This window comes from Apteryx rowi, unplaced genomic scaffold, assembly GCF_003343035.1.
Source record: "Apteryx rowi isolate R43461 unplaced genomic scaffold, aptRow1 scaffold_1223, whole genome shotgun sequence".
Classification (NCBI taxonomy): domain Eukaryota; kingdom Metazoa; phylum Chordata; class Aves; order Apterygiformes; family Apterygidae; genus Apteryx; species Apteryx rowi.
In genome coordinates, this window is record NW_020447446.1 from 8,665 (window position 1) to 30,746 (window position 22,082).

At 39.5% G+C, this 22,082-nt stretch overlaps 1 long non-coding RNA gene across 1 annotated transcript in view; it reads right to left on the reverse strand.

The window, feature by feature from the left end:
• Positions 1–971: 971 nt before the first annotated feature.
• The window catches only part of LOC112978534, a 92,676-nt gene continuing 71,565 nt past the window's right edge, over positions 972–22,082 (reverse strand). Inside the window, exon 4 of the long non-coding RNA XR_003257917.1 lies at positions 972–3,066. This is a non-coding gene — a long non-coding RNA (uncharacterized LOC112978534). The remainder of the gene's footprint in view (positions 3,067–22,082) is intronic.

The window sequence follows — 22,082 nt, forward strand, 5'->3', positions numbered from 1 at the left end:
CTCGCAGCAAAGCCACATCCTCTCCGTATTACTGGAAAGGATCTGCTGGGGCCCAGCCAAGTGGCAAGAAAATGAAAGTTGCACTGCTGCTGGCTATTTGACGCTGAGCGAACCCCCCTGTTTCTCAGGGACTGTGCCCCAGGGACTGTTGGTCATTTAAGCCAACTTTTGACTGTTGATCTAATGAAAGAAGGTATGAGACACTGCATTCCCAGCATGTCTGGAAGGCCAGGCCAGGGTCTCCTTGTCCCTTTGAAGATCCTGTGTAGAACTGATTTAGGAAGGATGAGAGGAAAGAAGGGGACACTAATGATCTTCGATAGAGCTGTCAGAGGAGCACTGGCAGGGAACAAGTACATTCAGCAGCACTGAGAATAGCTGTGGAGAAAAACACTGCTTCTTCAAGATGCTGGAGAAGTGGGCTAGCTATTGGGGGCCTAACTGATGGGTGTCACATCAGGCTAATGAGGCAGGTAAGGGCTCTTCTGGAAGGAGGGAAATAGGCTGTACAGTCAGCCCCCTGGATGAAGGAGCTTCTACTTTCTCAAAAAATGAGGCTTTCCAGTAGATTTGATGATGCAGAGGAGTATTTTGCAACAGGCACCAGCTCGCCAAGGCCAAGTCCCCTCCGCGTGGAGAACCCCTGTGGGAGAAGAGCGCTTCCCAGTCCCATGGGCAGTCTCCAAGGATGTGCATAAGTCATTGGGCTCATTTTCAGAGATCTTGGTCACTCCTTAACTAATTGGTTGCTGAGATAACCCCGCTACCTTTGAAAATCAAGTTACTATTTAGGAATCTAGATATTTATGCACTTTCCTACAGGCAACTGAGTTTGAAGATTTTTGGACCAACTAATTATTTCAGTGGTTCCTTAAAAGCGGGAATGGGGCAGAGAAGATAATCTCACACACACGTGTGTGTACACACACATACATACACACATACATACCTTAAGCAAACACTGTACATGATTCACTATGGATGGCTATGTGCTAGGCTTGTGGGAGCAGTTGAGGAATTACTCTCTGTATTAAACCTTCAGATGTTTTGTTGAGCAGCATAATTGCTTGCCTCCCAATTTAAGCTGCCAAAGTAGATGTGTCTATGAAACTACCCTTATATTCCTAATTGAAATCTTTGTTAAATTTTCAAAAATTCTTCAGATTTTTGCAGCAAGTTTTTTTCTAAAAATAGCTAATTTTAATCATCAAACTGCACACGATTTAAGTAGCAAAGATAATGTATAAAAGACTTTTCTCTTACAAAAAAAAGAAACATGAAACCTAAACAAACCACGTCTAAGGCAGTTTTAGTGTGTGATAAATTCAAAAGTTCAGTGGTCATTTTTTTCCCCTCATAAACACAGGGGAAAAATTGTAGTAAGTTTTAAATAGGATTGTGACTGAAAGTGGCTTTCAGATGGCTTTTACCAGATCCTGAAACAGAGATGTCATTGGGGAAAACTGTGTTTTAATGGCTGTGCAAATATTGAGAATATTTCCACAGTTCAACTCTTTGAAAGTGTAGACTCATATCCTAATTCTTTAAGAGGCCTTTCGTAGCTACTTGAGCAGTCAAGGATTTGCCTTATTGGTTGTTCTTTTCTTATTAACACTGCTGGAGTTTAATAAGATGGCAGTAGCGCAAATCCTTTCCCCCTCCTTTTAAACACTGAATGCTAACCAAAATGTTACCACACTTCTTAAAAATGTAATTCAATGCATCCAGCAAGCAAAGGATGTCAAATTTATGCGTAGAATAATATTGGCTAGCAAGCAGGACTATAACTTGAGTGGTTTTTGCGCTGTACCCCATTTTCTCTGAATGCAAAGCATTGTATGTGATCAGGGCAGTTTTATTACACCCCTGAACACAATGTCCTCCCCAACCCAAAGGTAGCAGGGGCTTTCTGTTTTAAAATCACACGACTTCGTTGCTTGCAAAGCTTGCATTTGACTCATTCATTCAGAAAAGCTATTTAAAGACACAGTACCTGGTAGTGTCTTCCAATCGGATCAGAATACCTATGGAAAATAACCTGAAAGGTGCTTTGGTTTGGAACAGCAAACAATTTTGGATAAGCAAAATTCTCCATTTTGCTTTGAAAGAGGCAAAGTAACACAGCTAGATTTAATGGCTCATTTGATGCAAGTTTTTCTGCACCTTAGTGTCTGCCTTGAATTAAACAGAACTGTCTCACCATCTCTTTGTTTTCTTTATAAAGAAAACATTCCAAAAGGTAAATAGTGTGAGGAAAAACAGAGAGATGTAGCCAAGACCCATAAACCAAAGAAATAGTCTTAAAGGGAATAAAAGCATAAAGAATTCATTGTGTATCTGCTAGCTGAGTACATCTCATCATTTTTGCTTTGTCTTTCTCAAAGGCCTATTTTGAAAACTGGCATGCTACAAAGCCTAAGCAGAGTAACCAAATTCAGAGTATTGAAGTAAACATGCAATTATTGCCATGTTTTTAGAATGGATATGAGTGGTCTAAGGAGATAATGAAAAACGAAACAACCCAACAACACTTTAGGAATAGTGGCAAGGTGCTATAATCGTTAGCTGATCAGAAACGCTGGGCTTGCTCTGGCAGAAATAGTCTTCCTATTGGTTGCAAAATATGCACAACTCTCAAAGAAAACACACATTCCTTTATGCCACTATTGTCTTTTTTGTACACTCATTACCAAAGAAGTGTGAACACCAAATATGTTGTCTTAATGTATTTAAGACATTGCTGGTGAAAGCATAAAAATCTTTACAAAGATGCAGCGCAGCAGTGGAAAATCAAACAAAATCAAACACAAAAGACTGAAAGAGTACATGCCATGTATCAGTAAGCAAAAGCTTAATCTTCACATAGTTCTCTGAAATCACAAGGTATCCAAATGCGTGCAAGGTTTTAAATAAATTGCAGGGAAAAAAACAGGGTCTTGCCAGCTTCAATTTTCTTCTGAATGAAATCCACCATAGAGAAAGAAAGGAAACAGGCCATGGTTCATTCCCGGTGTCGGCCTCCTCGTTAGGTTTTTGTTTCCCTCCTCCAAACTGGTAAATTTAATCCTGCAAGGAAACAATATAAATTATAATACTTGCTTTTTTCAATGATTTTTAACCTGTTAAAAAAATAGGTTAGTCCAAAGCCAGTTATGAGGACACCAACTCAGAGCAAAGGCCAGACATCCAAAGCATGTTTGCTGGCACAGCATTCACAGCATTTGAGGCATTCACAAGCTCTTCTTGCCCCTCTTCTCATGGAGTCCTTAGTGAACACTTTTGCAGCAATGCTTGGGACTAGTTTAAGAAAAGTTTTCCTTAGCTTTGCTCTCCAAGAGTTATTTAAGGGTACCTCAGAGTAAGTCACAAATACTTCTGTAAACGCAACCTGGTTATGAAGCTCCTGGGTATGCTGCATGTAAAACATTCACTTTTATTTGTTTTTCTATTAATATACAGAAATAAAACAACTCTCCTTTAATATATAAGTTTTATAATTAACGTATTTAGTTCTTAAATAAATGTCCAAGTAGACTTCTGTGCGAAGTAATAAAGGAAGACTTCTTTTTCTGATGATGCTGAGAAATTCTGAGGTTTTCTAACATGCAAAATATATTTGTTTTACAGCATTTTTCAAGACCAAAGATTTAGAACTACAGACCTCTTTTACATTTTAAAATGTTGCAGGAACAGAGTCAGGTATGGAGGAATATTAGCATTTAAGAGAGAAAGCACTTAAAAATAAATATTAATTGAGCTTAGAACTGGTTTGTATTAGCATGTCCTGAAACTATTTCAGTCAAACTGGATGCAGGTGCCAGTGAATCTAGTCTAGCCCTCATTTCAAAAGCAGGAGAAAAACAAGGCATCAGTTCTGAACTGCAGTTTCAAACATAAAATTTTAATTGTGGCTTTCATAAAAACAGCCTAACATCTACACAACAACTAACTTTCATAATTTCCAGGGTTCGTGCCATGGTTCTTGAGAGCTCTTCTTCTGCCCTTTAAGCACCAGAATACCTGAACTGTATTAACAAAAGCCCATTCTTAATGATGCACAGCAGCTTCTCAGGCCTTCTTGGAGCTTGGTCTACCACCTCCCAACACCAGCTTGGGTTGTTTGTTAATCACATTTGGAGTTTGTGTGGAATGTCTATTCCACACGACAGCCCCACTTTCCTCTGGGTCTTGGAGTCTGGCTGAAGCCCCCGTAAATCTTGTTTCAGGGAATGCATTTGAGTTGACCCATTTAGTTTACCCTCCCATAAACTTAAAAGGAAAAAGAAAGTTTGGAACACTCAGAAATTCACAAATACTTAAGTGGTGAAACACTGCTGACAATATTTCCCCAATTCCCCTTCCTTAAAACAAACACTTCAGCGATGACCCTGTTAGTGCCCCTTCCTTCTAAAGAAGTAACTAAAATCCCCAAGCTCCTTTTTCAATGTTGAGCTTGCTACCTGCCACCTGCACTACAGCTGTGGAAGCCACATCTGCCCAGCCCCAGAACAGCTGGCCTGATTTAAGGCTAAGCCCAAATTGCTGGAGTTCCAGCACCTGGCATAAGCAACAGGTACACCAAGGATAGGTGACAAAATGATGCGGATAAAAGACAAAGAAGGTTTTCCAGGAGTTACCAAATTAGTCAGTTTTGAGAATACGCCCTAATTAAATAATTATATTAATTGTGCAGAACTTTTCCTTTCTATCACTGGGCCTCAGAGCAATTTCCAAAGGAGGTCAACATCACACCTCTTCTGGGGATGTGCTAGAATTTTCCAGTGACAATATTACATTTTCTGGCTTCACTTTTGGTGCTGCAGGCAAAGCTGTTCACATCTTCTCTAGGGCAGGGTCCGAGCCTATGAGATGATGAATATCTTAATGAGAAGTTTGGCATTTTCAGAATCAAGCCCTATAACATTACAAGCTTCCTTAGAAATGAAACAGGCAGCTGTCACCATATAACACGGAAAAAAATCTTAGCATATTGGCAACCACTGCCAGAGTCAACACAGACCAAGGGCAGAACACAGTGGGCTAAGAAAGGGGAAAGCCAAAGTTATAAATGTGCACTGAAGATTGCCAAGCTTTCTGCCAAACCCCGTTTGTTTTCCTGCTCTGGCTCAGGATAAGGCAGCTGTCAACTCTGTGATCCCAGCTCCRCCATCATCAGCTCTGCTGGGGTCTGATGTGCCATTGCTACAGCTGGGGCCACTGGTTTCTGGTGAAGCTGACCATCTGTGGGACAGTAAGGTGGGGAGCGCAGCTCTCACCGTCTCTGACCTTCTGCATATTACGCATGAGAAGTTTTAGGCTAGAACAAACAATAAACTTGCTGGAATAAAAGTGATTTTGTGTGGAATTTCCCAAATGGTTCTGGCTGGGGAAGACTAAAAGACATAGTGAGAGCAGAATCATCAACCAGCTGCCTGTAGTGTTCAAATCTGCTGCCTGGCCCATTCAGGAACCAGGTGTGCACCAAGGTCTCCCGCTGCTCAGACCAGCACCCTAAAGACCAGGCTGTTCTGAAGCAGAATCCCTCATTTCGGCTGCTGAGACAACTCCCCTCTCTATAAAATCTGTACGTGATCCCTGACACAGAGAACAAGTCTGGCAGTTAGGGCGCTCCCTGGGAATATATAAGGCCTGCACTGGAGTCCCTCATTCACTATGTTTATTGTTGACTTGAGTGGAGTCACCAGCTGACATCCTTTCCCTGCACCTCAGAGTGCCCTAGCGGCTCAGGCCTTCTCTTGGGAAATGGGAAATGGAGGTTTAATCGCCCTCAGGCAGAGGAAGGCATTGAGCATGGATATGCCACTTCTGAGATGAGCACTGCACTCACTGGGCTATGGGATAGAAGATCTCCTTCTCCTGGTTTTTAGTTTGTTTGAACAGAGACTCATTGCATCATCTCAAATGGACACCTCCCCTAATTCGGAGGAAGAGGAGGGTGTCTATTTTTCCACAGCAGAAAATCCACAACAAAAGAAGTATGAAATTTTAGATTGTCACAAACCAATCTTTCTATTAAAAAAAACATTGTTTTTTCAGTTTGGTTGTTGAACTGAAACATCAGTTGTTCACACAGCTAAGATGTGAGGCAGTTCCTGAAGCAAGGGTCTCCATACAGGGCTGCAGCTCAGTTCCCAGGTGGCTTAGTATTCCATGTTTGCAGGGGGTTTTGAGATATATTTTAGAAATATCCTTGCTTGGAATTTAATACATTTTCCTGATCCTACAAATCAAAGTTTTGCTTGGTGACTTGGCAGATTGTGTTTATGGCCTCTGGTCACAGCTTTGCTTATAAAGTGTAAATTGTTAAATGGAATATTTACAACTTGTGATTTCCCAAGAGCAAAATAGGGTTCTTTCAGATCTCCTTAAAAAAAAAAAAAGAAAGAAATATAACAGACTGCCTTAAAAATGAACTTGTATTTTTTCACCACAGGTCCAGTTAGTTTTGATTTTCGTGATGTCTCTACTAAATTAATAGAAGATTATATGCAAGGTAATGATGTGCTTGAAATATCAAGTGACCAAATCAAGAAACTCAGTTGTATGTTTGTTATCTAGAGAAATCATCAGGTGCATACATCCTGTTTGTCACAGATCCCAACTGGGACAAAATAAGGTATCAGTCCACCTTAAAAATAGGCAAAGGCTAACTTTACAATGTGGTAGCTGTTGATGTAACAGTGATTCTAGTAAAGGATACTAAAGCCTGTAATTTAAATACTAATCCTGCTCTGAAGATATTAGGCAGAGAAGGGTGACTAAAGGGCCCTGACGTCCCAAATATTTTTCTTTATTTTTAATTAATAAAAAGAATGCTCTTTCCTTAAAAATGCAAATCACCGATTCAGTGCTCCTTTTGGCAGCATCAGCATCCTTCTCTAGGTGCTTTTAATTTTTGTATAAATTATAAAATAGGGCAGAGCTGTGCTCCCGCAGCATCCTTGGCATGCAAAGCACATTCAGAGTGCAGGTCTATTTATGTTGCAGCTGATTTAGCATTATTGTAAGAGTGTTCATTCTACGACACCAGATTTTAAATAAAAATATGAGCTGACAACCAGGGGTACTGTATTCTCTATGAGATGAAATGTAAGAGAATTTAAGATCATCAACAGTATATTCTTTCTGCTTCTCCCTCCACCAGACATGCACAGACCATACAGATACCGCTCATCCTCTCTAAAAGAGTATATTATTAACAGGGGATTTTTTTCCCACACTTTTTCTTCCTATCTTTGTTAGAAAAGTCACTTTAAAAAGGCAGCCAAACATTATCAATACTATTTGTACTCAGACGATATCTACATACAACTCGCTGCTATAAATATTAATTAATTGGTTCAGCAATACCCATAATGCAACTTTATTTTGACCTACATGCCCTATGAACTAGATATTTTTTGGATTCCATTTTCTTAAAACCAACTGTCAGCGTCATGTGATGGAAGAGATGAAAAATGAAAATGAGCGTTCCCGCTGTGCAGGTGAGTGACCTGTGGGAGACAGCTCTGCCTGCCAGGATTTTTACACGTACCATCAGACACAGACCAATTGATTAGATCATCTTATACCCGCCACCAACTAGGCTCAAGAGACTAATTAGAGAGAGTACTGCCTGCGCAGGCACCCCATTGACACCTAATTTGCTCAGCCAAAGCCTTTGGGGAGAATGTATTATCTCTGCAGCTGCACTTCATGCATTTCTGATTTGAGGCATAAGCAAGGAGTACTTCTTCACACTTTTGAGCAAAATGAGTATATGAGCCCTTAAGTGCTAAATACAAGGAGACAAATTAAATCTGGCCAGCCTCCCATAARTTCTTCTCCCCCTTCAAATATATGTATATATGTATATGCACACATACACACCTTATTTTATATCTGTGTCTATAATACATGTGCACAAGCACAAACATACAAATAAGGTATATGCATACGTCTGAATGTGTGAGGAATGCATGGGTACATACAAAGTCATTTCTAAAAATACATGCTTTGGAATGTGGAATTGTTGCACGGTATAAAGTGCTCTCTTTTTCAAGGAAGTTTTTTTTTTCCTTGAGACACAAAAGAAATGCAATTGTTCTAATATATGAAAAATAAATGATCTGCACTATTGTTAGCTCAAGCTCCATATTACTCCATGGACAAGGCTCAGTAGATGGCTGCCTATTAAGTTTCTCTACATATCTTCAGAGGTGTTAGCTCAAAGATGGAGTGATTATTTCAGTATACAGCCTACCTCAGTTGAAAGCATTTCTTTTATGGACTATACCTTGTCTGTGGTTTCCTGAGGAACACTGTTCACTAGGCTATATATAAGATTACTAAAATTGCTTTCAGCTGGGCTTTAGTTTTATCTAGTTACTCATGCCCCAAAATACACAAGAGAGGCAGGACTTAAGGTTGTGATTAAAAATTTATTTAAAAAAATAATTGACACTAGAAAAACTACAGTTTTTTCCAAACTGAGAGGGGTTTGAGAAAAACACTTTTAGGATAGGCTTACATATGATTCTTGAGCTCAAGTACTTTGTAACACACAGCAAAATGGTGAATTTGCATCACTTCTAAACTAGGATTGAAACAAAGTATCTTCTTCCCTATGATGTGCCTATACACCAACTTTCAGGAGTTTATTAAAATTGAATTATTAAATCAATTTAATGTCAGCTTGCACCAGAGCCTGTGTTGTCATGGTCACTTTAGAGTGTTAACTCAGCATTTTGCACTGCCATAACTAAATATGTATTTTAAAAGCTGTAACTAAATGGGTGCAAGTTACCTGTGCTTGTAGCCTCCTTTACCAAATACCCTATGAATGTGACTTCCAATCTTTTTCATAGGATGGATGGCAACTTTAAGAAAGAAATCCTCACCTTCCTCCCCTCATACAGGCCACATCTTTTCCAATTCAGTTTACATTTCTTTAGCAAAATGTTATTTAATTTAAYGTTTAAATGAGAACTCCGGATTAGCTTGGTAACTGTTGGCTGCTACTCATTCACAGAACGCAGTACTGTATGGGATACCTACACATTTTAATAATAACTACTATCAGTCATTAAAAGTAAACCGTATTTGACAAATAAGTAACAAAACATTTACAGATTAATTTTTTCCTGCTTTATTCTGCAGTGACTTAGTAACTGGGTTTGTGTTCTTATCCACACTGGACCTCCCAGACACTAGCTTTGATGATGAATATTGCTGTATATTCTTCTCCACAGGTCTAACGCATGACTCATAATATAGATTATATACAAGCATGTTACTGTTTTCAGAATTCCTCCTCCTGCAAAGACTTTTTGGCAAGAGGGACTTTGTCTCTGCACAGAGCCCCTGCCCCAGACAAAGCCGTCTGCACATGGGGAGGTACTGCAGGGTCATGGGCTGCTTTGGGGGCAGGCAGGGGGCAATAACCCTAAAAGAAGCGAGTGCTAGATAAGGACTGTAAACTAGTCCAGAAATATATCATCAGCATAGTAACACAAACTTATGAATAAAACAATTTTATGAGTGCACATACATTAGAGAAAATTACCTAACCCTATCAAAGGTGAGAGGTCCACGACGCAGCAGATATGGGCCTGGGAATCACGAAACCAAGGTTTTGTCTTTGCTACTGAATGTAACCTTAGGCAAGTCACTTTATCCCTCTGTTAGCTCTGCCTTGTTGGGGTTACATTTCAGCCGTGGAGTTTAGACTGCCTAGCAAAATGAGTGCCCAGTTTTAGTTGGAGCCCCCAACAGTTCAAAGTACATAAATACACTTAAAATTTAACCAAAAAGCCATATTAAAACAGTTACAAACTTTGGAGCTCACTGAAACCCTTACTTGGACTGTGAGTTTTTCGGATTAGGCCTTTATGTGTAAGAACAGTGCAAACAGTCCAAGAGTCGTCACCTGAAATGCTGTGACCCTGCGCCTGACAGCCCGATGTGGGAGGTTGCTGCTGCAGAGCGCAGCCTTGCCCCGCAATCACACACTAGATGCTAAGTAGCATATATGCATATCAATAATCGCAAACCTACCATGCACACTCTGCACAGAGCTCTCCCAAAATATTATAATTAATTCCTTTATAGTAGATTTTGCTAGGAAAGAAGGACTGCAAGTCCTCATCCTCCCTGTAATATTTTATTAACTATATTAACTCCAATGATATTTGATAACACGACTGGCTTCACAGTTGATTTGTAGTTGTACCTTTAACTTTTGAGTGGCTGTGGTTACTTCCAAATTAGTTTTCTCTGAGTCTTTCAGCAAAAATTCTTTACTACCCTAGCTACCCACAGCTGAATTTTTTTCTTTGAGTTGAGAACAAAGTCCACAAAGCCTTTTTCAATTACCATTTGAATAGGGCTTCACATGAAAAATGGCCAGGACTGAATCTACTACATGTCTTCTAGTTTTTGAGAATAAAGCACAGCCCTCTGTGAGTGAGCTCTGGGAAAATGAATACTTCAGACGAAGATACTGCAAAAATAGCAGTGTTACTGAGCTCAATACAGTTTGTAAGCAAAGCCATAGAAACCTTATTACAACCAAAAAGGAAAGCTGTGGATTTTGGTACACATCAAGGCTAGAGAAATATTAGTGCTACTTATTTGCAAGAATATACTTCTCAAACCTGAGAAACAGCCAAATCCTTACAACTTCTTGCATCCTCCTGTTTGTTTTTCCTTTTCCAAATGTGAGCTGCAGGGTTCCAGTATGTTATTTATATTTTTAATGGCTTAAAGATTTGTCTTCTCTGAAATTAAATGCTATAAGGGTATACATTTTCAATCATGGTTATATCAGTAGTAAAACTGAGGGACGTAACTCAAAGATTTTCTAGATTCCAGGATGCAAGAAACCCAAATGAGCCTCAACCCCCCCTCTTTTTTTTTGGGGGGGGGGGAAATCATCTTGATGTATCTAAAATGTTATGTTTCTTGCCCTGATACAAACAAAAAAAGCTTGCCGAAGAAAAACTGATTAAATGTGAGCTGGAAGCATGCTGTCTCCCTGGATCTATAATGAGAGAACCTAAACTTACAATTTTTGCCAGTGCTTCACACAACGGCATGCGTATCTCAGCTGCAGCATCAACTATTTAAAGTGAAACAGATGAACAAATGCTATGCCCAAACAAAATTTGCATGTAGCTTAATTAAAATATTTTCAAGAAAAACAAACAAAAAAAGCCTATCAGTTTCGGCTGCATATAACAGAACTCAGAATAGGAAATATCTGCCGGAAGACAATGTACAGCCATTAAGGCTTTGGTTAATGGATTTATTACTGGTTTGAACCCTGCATTAGAGATAAGGAGCAGAGCTGGTGAGAGATCTCCTCATTGCACTCTCTTGCTAAAGAGGAAGGGCCAAAGGGGCTGGAGGCTGAAGCCCAAGCAATGGGGTGCAAGTCAGCTGAGCTGTGGTACCCTTCCACTGCGCCTCCTCCTCCTGGCAAAGCAGCTTAAGAAATGCCTGCAAACCTCAAGCTCAGTCATTATTACTGCTGCCAGCAACCTGTCCCCCCACTGTTTGTTCTGCTAAAACTGTCCATGGGATTCAGTGATCTAAAAGCATATGAAGAGGGATTATTTTTAGCCTAGAACTTTTCATGATCCAGCTGATAGCAAACTTATAAAGAGTTGCACCAGCACAACTAAAGGGATTGCGAACTGGTAGGAGAGCAAGAAGGAATCACCTAGGTAGAGTTAAGCAGAAATTTATCATGCTGTTTTTGCCTGCAAAGACAAAATCGTGGAATTACATCCTTATTTTTCATGAACAGCAGTTCCCCAGTGCATTACTCATAGCAAAACTTCACTTTGTAAAGTCTGAAGCCACTTCCCAACTCACAAATGGCTAATTATTTTCAGGTATCCGGAAACACGGTGAAATCTGCCTTAGCTAGCCACTTAGGGGAGCAGACAGAAGTTTTTGCATAATGACCTACTAATTAAAAGGAAGAAAACTATACTCAAAAGATCAGGGAACACCCTTAAGATTGCCTAATAAGGATAATCTCCTGTACATGTTCCAAGGGAGCAGCAAACAGGAGATGGCTGAGAGTCCATGCTTCTGACTGAACGTTTTTTGGATTTGTTTGGTTGTTTTTTGTTTTCAGCAATATGCTTCTGGCCTGCCAACAGACCCAAGGAGACATTTAACAGATTGTGAAGCTTCAAGATATATTTAACCAGAGTTCAGAGGCTTTAGAAGGGACAGAAAAGCTTCAGATTCCTCACAGCCCAATATCTAGCTTTGAATGAAGAACGTAAGCCCAGAGTTCAGGGACACCAGATAGACTATGCCCCAATCCAAACACCAGGAATGAAACCTACTGACTGCTGGTCTCATGACTGATGGCTGTTGTTATTTATTAGGGCTGTCTGTCAACTCTAACATCAGTATACTTTTTCTATCTGAATCACACAGCTAACCAACTCAAACACCAGATGTGATGATGGGCATGACCATTTCCCTCATCTCCCTCGCTCCAACACATAGGAAATATATAAGTTCAGAGACTCATTCCTGGTTTTCCCTTTGATTCTCAGGTGTGTTTTTTCTGTATGTTTTGTAAAGTGATGTGTACACAGGCAGTGCTAAACTACAGATGCACACTTAGCTGATCAAACCCTGTGCAAATGCAGATGCGCATAAGGTGCAGCCCTTTGATTCCTGGGAAGTTACCAGCATAGCCCAGAGAGCTGCCAGGATTGTATCCTGCTGCAGCAAAGTCTGCTGGAGAAAATGACATATGATATCCTAAATGACTGCCAGATGACTCATTAGCATTCACCTCCTCCAGAAAATTAAGGACTATCTCATGCAAAGATAGGTACTTAAAAAAAAATAGGGCATTCTGTATACATGTGATTGTTTATATTAGCCAAATTGCTTCTTGAAAGTAAGTGCTCCTGGAACAAATTTAAGGCTTTTAGTGTAATCAGTGCAGAGTAGCTACAGGATAGTCTTGGGATTGGCGTGGACAATATTGCTAGTTGATTCAAAGAAACAAAGACGCCTCAGAACTTAAGGACCTCTACAAGGGATCGACAATACTATAAACTACCTTAGTTCCCATAGATGTAAATCCTAAACATTAGGAGAACAGTACAAATGTATTTATCATTACCAGAATCATTATAGGAGTCTGAAGGTATCTACAGGCAGTTTGGGGTGAAGCTATGTTTGTTAGTTCTTCTCTGGAGAGGACAAAATGAATCACCTCTGGGTTTTTTTGTGTCTTTTCCCTAGAGTTTCTCTCCGAAAAGAAGAGAGTACTTTTCAAACCAGCAAGGAATTCTTAATTAATCTGGAATGCGGAGTTATGACAGCCTTTGTTTTAGCTTGACAGAGCAGGCAGCATTACAATTGCATTCTGGAGAGCAAAGATCCTTCTAGTTGAAAGCTGCTTTTTGTAAGAACCATCTGGTTATATGTTCTATTTGCTGCTGTGGCTTTTCAGAGCCTTAGCATCATGCCAAAGCAGTCGTGTCAATTAAAAGAAATTCTTTAGGACAGCACTGCAACCCTTAAGCATACATAAAATTAGACAGAATGTAGACCTCACATGCTGAATCACAAGGATCTTTTCCACAATTATGGTATATTAATTTAATGGCAAGCTTAAGTAATAGACATATTTAAATTTTGGAATATATTTCCAAATACCATTATGTCCAAAGCTCTTGGGCTATATTGTCCACCCACACCATGAATGCCATACAATGGTATTGACAGAGAGGTCAGGAAGTCTTTTGGGTTGACCTTTTCAAGCTGGGATTGTTTCCCAACACAACAGTTCTGGAAGACCAGAATGGGGCAGGGGAGAAAAAGCCCATTTCAGGAAATGCAATGGTGTCTATATGCAATGTTGCCTGCCTCCATGCTGATTCCCTATAGGCTCTGCTGGTACTTAGTGAATCCCCATACAGCTGTTCAGTCCTTTCACCTATACAGCTCTCGCTTGGGATTCTTGCTGAAAATCTGCAACATGAGAAATGGTTACTGGCAGCTTCAGGCTAGCTGCATTTTTCCCTGCCAGTCCTATTTTTATGTAAAAAAACATATGGAGCTCTGACACAGAAGTATTTCCACAGCACAAACTCTGTGGCAATTAAATGGAAAAAATGTTTCAGAATTGGCACCTCTACAGAACATCAATACAGCAATGAGGATATCCTATCGAGTGTATAAAAAGAAATCACAAAGAAGCTCAGCGATTTTTTTTCTCAGAGTTCCCACTGTGTCTGAGGTAAGACCTTTTCCATGTGTACGGCTAAGCTATTGAAATATAATGTGTGATTTGGAAAACCCAACATGAGGTACTTCTCATGAACACAGCTTTTAAAAACCTCAGACCATCTTTAAAAATCAGGCCTCCTTCAGATTTTATAGGGGCTTTTCCCACACTACCTTTTTTTTTTTTTTTTTGAAAGACTTCTACGTTTTTAACACAAGCAGTCTCACACACTTGAGAGGTTCCATACATGAGGCAAAAATAGTAGATGTCACATCAGGTGTGACATGCCATGCATTTTGTTGGTACGCAAGAACAGGTAGCATGGTCAGATAGAGTACTAAAGGCTTTGCTTTCAGTGCCATAGCATCAGTTTTCTTTAACTGCAAGAAATATTTAATCTTTTTTTGAAGCTCCATTATATAATAAATGTAAGGTTTTGCATAGCTCATTTAAATAGCTTAAAAGACACAAGGTTAAGAACAGGAAAGCCTTTCACCAAAGCTGGTTAGTTCTTTTCAAAGATTTCATATTATTTGAAGCTTACTTTCAGTGCGTTCTTTTACCTTAGCTGCTTCCCAAGTGGGTATAAGTTAATTAAATACAATTTTGACCTTTTAACCTTCCCTGTAAACTGCATCTTTACCTAACTCTATTTAAATAAATCAGATTAAAAAAATCATGTAGCAGAATATGTATTTTTACAGCTGTGGAAAAAACAAACTTGTCTATTAAGCCCATTTGTAAGCACTTAGTAGTCAAAGCAACAGCCAGGACTCACGGATGATTTTAATTAAAATAAATCTGGGTGGGCACATAAATTCATTTATGATGGATTTTTCTCAAATTGAAACTTCTCTAGCATTACTGAACAGCACTGCACTATAGTAAGTCCTCATTTGTTCATGGCAACTGAAGTTCAGTCCACCTGATTGATTAGCTTGTACTTGTTTTATGAGTCATGTAAAGTGTAGCTAGTCTCTATGAAAAATATCAAAGGTATGAGGCTGAAAACTGCCATAGGAAAGGAGAGAAAGAAAGGGAAGAGCAGATGGGCAGATAATAACAACACAGAACAAAACCCAGGATTTTTGTAACAACACATGTACTCTGGGTCTAATTTTGAAAAGAAGGTGAAATAGATGCACCAGAAGAACACTACGTTTGTCTCTAAAAACAGTGTGCTTTTGTGTATACAATTATCCCTTTCCACCTTAAAATACAGGCTTTTGAATATAAACACAGCCTATTATCTGAGATTAATAGATTCTTCTGAAAAACTATGGCCTTCTTCTAATTTCATCTAGAAACACAGTATAATTTAGGTATGAAAGATTATAACAATTATACATGAATAAAACAGTAACTAGCTCACTTATAAAGCATGAACAAAGAAATAAGCTAGCTCTTTGTGCATAAGCGATGTGTTTGGGTCTTGGCATATGCAGTGACAACCAACAGAGCTTGAGAACGGATCACACCTCTCACCCCCAGCAGGAGCTTCGTCAGTTGAGTACATCACACAAGGAAAACCTTCCAACATGTAACCCTTTGGTTTGCCGTATTAACAGTGATACTAGCTAACTATCTTGCTGGAGCATTATATTCTAATTTTGTAGCCATTTGGTGATAAACACACACATTCAAGAGTGCTAGAATTTGGGATGTGGTTGATTATTTGATTGGGACATATTTGCCCATCTCCTGACGCTTCTCTGAACCTGTCCTCAGGGAAGTAAAAGCAGGAAGAGGACAACAAGAGCCATTTCATGTGTAAGATAACCCTCACCCCAGTATGAACCAAGAGATATGCATTAAAGCAGGGATGTATGTAAACCTGCACACCAAGTCAGAGCTTCTGAAGCCCAACTGATCTCCTCATTACAAGCGCCTTGTTTTTTTTATGGCATCACACATCATGTTCTGTTCACCTTGTCAGACTACATTAGACCAGGACTGTTACTGCACATAGATTCCCATAACAAAGATTAATAGGAAGAAACTCCTCTATTTTTCATATCGCACACAAGTGGATCACATGCTCTCACCAGTAAGGCTTCTCTGCCCCATTTCACTATCCCCAAAACAAAGGTTTCTAAAGGAAGGTCTGGAAGCAGAGTGTGCCCAGAGGGAAAAAAAAAGTGATCAAAAAAAGGCACTGGAATTTCTGGAAATTATAATAAATAGTTTAAAAGAATGTCAACAGCCTATAACTCTCACTCATCAGAGTATTTTTATCTGTTCAAGTAATGCTTACAATAACAATACTGTAAACTCAAAGAGATACATACTTTGTGCTTTGACAAGACTTTGTATAGAGTTATTTTAATTATTTTCCTTACATAGCAAGTGGAGGATGAAAAAGAGATTTTTGAAATAAGGAATGTTATTGTTAAGTCACTAATCGTACCTGAGGGACTTAGGGGCAGTCTGGTTTCTGAAATATGTTTGAGTTTATTTTACAAAACGACTAAGTTGGTGGTATCCCTTTCACATGGATTTTAATGCAAGCCACCAGAACTGGCTTCATACAGAAGGAAAATAGACACCCCTGGACACCGAAATCATATCCTGGAAAATTTTAAAACACTAATATTTGAAACAGGGCATTTTTATTAATTCGAATAAGCTAATTTTTCATTTGTCGATGTCTATGAGGTGATTAAGTTTACAGCTGACATATAACATACGTGCTATGCTATTTATTTTTAGAACATAAAACATATATCCCCACTGTTTTGAGAAACTACTGACCCTTAAGAGTCAACGTAAGGGCTTGCTTGCTCTCCTTTGATTCGGGAGGCCCCACGAAAGAGAGGGTTATGAGCTTCCCTATTTTGCTTCTTGACATTCAACATGCTGGCAGCTTGGGACCAGAGTAGCTGGGGGCAAGCTGGGTATCAACACGTAGGCAGAGGCGCCTGAGGCCACCTTGGAAAAAAAGCAGAGGAGACCCGAAAGGGGCCCAGCACGGCAGGAGAGACCAAAAGGGCAGTCTGCAGGAGAAGCCAAGCAACAACACGTTTCCAAACTCCTAGGCATCACGGCAGACGCTGCTATAATATGGAAATAGATTCTTACCCTCGAGGGCCGTATGTCATCACAGCAAGCTAACCGAGGCTGCCTGCTAAAATGGGCCATCTCACATTACCTTGGCAGGGTAACTGCCAACACCGAGCTTGTTTTCCACTGGTGTCACCCACTCTGCTAATCCAATTCTGCTTCCCGATTTGCTTTTAAATAATAATGAACGAAGCAAATGGGAGGGGGAAATGTTCCTGGCAGGCAAGCCAGCATGCAAGTGCGTTTCATGTATCTTGTGCAAACTAGCTCTAAATGCAATGTCAAGTAATTAATAGTGGTTAAACTAGAAAGCCAGCATTTGCCATGGTCTGAGTCACTCAATCTTTGACCATGGCATGCAGGCAAACAGAATAGACGTAAGGATAACACGTTGAAAGAGAAAGCAGCAACTTTCTTAACATTTAACTCTGTTGGGGAGAGGGATGAACTCCTCCTTCTCCCATCCTCTCAAATACCAGGTGGGGTTTTTTTTGGTTAATTTTTTTTGGGGGGGGGGCAGGGAGGTGTTAAAAATAGCTTTCAAGTCAAACACCCAGTAATCAGGACAGGCACTATTGAGTCTAATCCTAATGATTCAGTCCTTCTGGATGAGGACTGGGCAAACAGGCTGAAACATCAGGTAGGGGAATAGGAACACGACTGATGGAGAAGGGGCAGCAAGAGACACGGAGATGCAGAGGGCGCGAGTGTACAGCCAAGAGGTTACACTTCTTTTCAGAAACTGCAAGAGATCCCATTATCCCGGGTCACACGACAGTATTTCCTGTCCAACGAACAGCAGGTAAGCTTGTTTGCACAGCACACTCTGTTTTCTCTTGTGTCAGCTTGACACAGAGGATAATCACCTCCTACTGCTGCCTACTGGCCTCATACTGGGGGCTGAAAGGTATGAATCCCACCGACAGCAATCCCCATGAAGGTGAAAGAAGGGATCGATATGCTTCCATACAGGCAAACTTTCTTCTTCGCTTTTTCAGTTTCTGGAAATTTAGGAAATGACAACTGTTAAGCTAAAAAAATGCTCATTCAGTCTTAATTCTATGCCTTCTACATTTGTGTTACAATCTTTAATACATGGCCATTTTTTTGCCCCCACACAAGACCTTTGCCACATTCACTGGCCAAAACATATGCTGCTTTTGAAAGACAAATAGTTCTATTGAAAATAAGAATCTTGCCTCATTTATTGTGGAAGTTGGAAGACCTCAAGTAAGTGGAGCAGTACACTAGAAAAAGAGTTTCAGTGGCTGAATGCCTAGAAAGTTGCATTCAAGTCCTGCTTCTGCCAGAGCTCCTACGTGATGCTAGGAAAGTTATATAAACCTATTTAATTTTTTCTAACAGGAATTCATTTGGCGTTTCTCATTTTCTGTATAATCCAAGATGGTTCCTGGCTTGGGTTGCTGAGCATTCACTGCTGCAAATGAGGTCAATGCAAAATGAAATCCAATCTGAACATATTAAGCACTAAAAGATGCTAGGAGCTCTGAGAAATCAGGCAGGAAAAATTGATTTATTTTTAACAGTTGTCATTTTAATACCTGCACCTCAGCTCCTAGTGTGTAAAATAGACACCTCTGCACCATCTCAACTCAGGGTGGTACCATGAAGGGGACTTCACAATGCTGGTAAGGAACTAAGATACAAAGTGTCACAAAAAAGCCTCCATGAAAGCTAATGATTCTGTGTTTGATGCAGGCTACAGATACTACAGCCATAATGCATAGGATCAAACACTGAATGATGAAGATAAAAATAAACATTAACTCTCCATCTGTGATCACAGTCCATTATCCTGTACAAAAAACCTGAGTTGAGGTCCACGGGAAACAATGATATATGATCAAGATTGTAGATAAGTGCATAAACCACAGGTGGAGGAAATTAAATCTGAAACCTTAATTTTAGCACTTCCTAACTACTATTTGAATTTGCCACTTTATTAAAGTTCTTTGAAACAGACTTTTTGGAGAAGAAAATATTGCTAAGAACTAATGGATTGCTTATCTTTGCAGTTAGTCACAAACAGGATGAAGAGATTCATAACATAAAACATAAGCCTGGCTCAAATTTTCTATCAGCTTCTACTTCTTTCAACTGAAATGTTGTGTCTGGTTTGATGTTGCAAGACCATGGTAACTTAATTTGAGAAAGCAATCTTTGATAATACAGGATAACATATATTCCATTCTGTAAACTTTATGATCTGTTTTTTGATCTAATGTAGTGACTTCAGTATATACCTTCTGAAAACTGAAAGAATTTTATACAGGGATCTGTACTGGCCTGTCTTTGTACTAATTAAATTAGTTTCCTGTCGAGAAAGTAAAATACTGGCAGCCAGGAACAGTTGGGGAGACTGCTCAGAGGCTTAAGCACTGAACCATGAACTTTTCTGTTTACTACAATATTAAACAAGTAGACACTCTTGCCGACATTATGGGGAATGAAAAGGCATTCTGTTAAGATATTTGTTTCATTACTGTTCATGAACTACTGATCTTCTTAACCGGAGATTTTTAAAGATATATAAAGTATTTCATTTGATCCAGTTAACTAAATAAACGTATTATTTGGCTTAAAAATACATATGTCAAAGTTATAGCTGAATTTGAACCTCAAATCTAAGGGGTCACACGCAGAAGGGAGATACAAGCCAAACAACCTCACAATAACACAGTCTAATCTAGGGCTCCTTCCCTCCACTCCAACAAGCAGAAAGAGTCAAATTCATACATTGTACAGATCTTCGGCATAAGCACCTCCCAAGTGGTGTTGACACCTTGAAGGATTAGGGCAAGAGACATCATGCCTCTGATCTTCTATTCTAGGGCCTTTCAGCAACTGCTGAATGGTCTGCCATATGTATAAATAAGGCAGGACGACGAAAAAGCACATGCAGCATATGAACTGGAGGTCTAAATACCCACCCTTAGTTCAACTTCGTTTTACCTTCTAATGTAAGAAGCTCTTATGTTAGAGCTCTTACAATATTTAAGAGCTCTTAAAATCTTATAAATTATTTACATTAAAATATACACGTTTATGACATTATGTATACACCGAGACTTTGTGTGCCTATATTTAGCTCAAAGTTAATCTCTGAGTAAAAGTCCTTTCTGAATATAGAGATTTATAAAAAGAAACACTGATAAACCTTTAGCTATAGGGACTCTAGTGGTCACTGCAAAAACAGCACTGCAACACAAAACCTGTGTGATTTTGTGGATCACCCCATAAATCTTCCTTTGTCCCATGGGTTCAAGTTTTCAGCCAAGAAAAACAACATTCTTCATAAAATTAATGAAAACAAGCTGCTCTTTGCCTACAGAAAAAGATTTTTCTTAATTACGTTTTTTGCTTTGAATCATATATCCTGTAGTTTGATTAAATCCTCTTAGAAGTCAACCAAAAATTAGAGCTTTGCAGCATGAACCTCAAAGGTGTTCACTTGGAGAATATAAACCCACTGTGCCTTTGGAAGCTGATATTTAAAGCAAGAATAAGAGCAATATGCAAGACAGTTTTTATTATTTTTATTATGTCACTGCATTTTCAGGGCTTAAAGTTTTCAGAGAAATATGATCTGGCCAATGTATTTACTAGAAATAGATGGACTGTATAAATGAATGTAGATAAAGCAAGAATACTGGAATTCTGGTTAATCCCTTGAGGCAGTAAATCAGGATTTCTAAAGCATTTAATGCAAAATATCTGCATCAAGGGGTTAAACATATAAAATACGAAAAGTCAAAGGCAAGAACTAGATTAAAAGATTACATGGAGACTGTGCTGAAAAAAATGGAGCCTGCTGCTAAATAGATATCCAACAGACATTTATTTAGGTTCACTGGCTGCAGCAGCTGCTGGCATACTCTAAGTGAACTCATACAACAAACAAAAATCAAATTCTAGTGACGGTCTTTGATCACTGTTAGTACCAGAGCAGAAAATTTCCTTGCGAGAACCTACACGGGCATGATTAAGCTAACACAACTAATATTGTCTCAGTTGAAAAATAATAATGCCAGTTGTCTACACCCTGCCCTCATCTTTGAAGCCTCAGCAGTTGAGAAGAGCCCCACAACCTTCCTGGCAGACTGAGGCCCATTCCCAGCCAAGTAAGCAGACAGTGAAAAGACATTACTCCTTAACTGAATCAGTTCCCATTCACCTGAAAATTTCCCTCCGCTCAAGAGTGAAACTGGGCCAAAGAATTAAGCCTTTATCAGGCCTAAATCATACTCCATATTGCCCCCTCTCCCCCTTCCTTCCAGCACTGCAACGCAATGAACTCCGCTGACTCTAGTGCCACTGTCCCTGTGCATGCCCCAAGGGAACGTGCTCACGCAACTGTCAGACTCTGCCTTTCAGGTCTTACCAAAGTTTCTGCCCATGCAAAATGTTATCGCCCCTGAACTGCTTACGCTCTGAGGTTTATTTTTCACTCGACAAAAAATGCAGTCTGAAGAACAAATTTCTTACGCTCTGGTCCTGAAGCTTACATACACAAAAGTCCTCCAAAAATCTTGTTTGTATGTACTACTAAAGAAGATCGACTTAAAAAAAACAAAGCCAAAAGAATGAGCCACACTAACCAACAAAAAAAGAAAATATACCTTGCACAAAGAGCACTTTTCCTTAGGGCCTTTGTTCAGCAGCTCTATTCCTAACCTGACTGCAGCCACTACCCAGCCCCAGTAAGTGTGAGGTCCAAAGCTCAGAGGTGTAT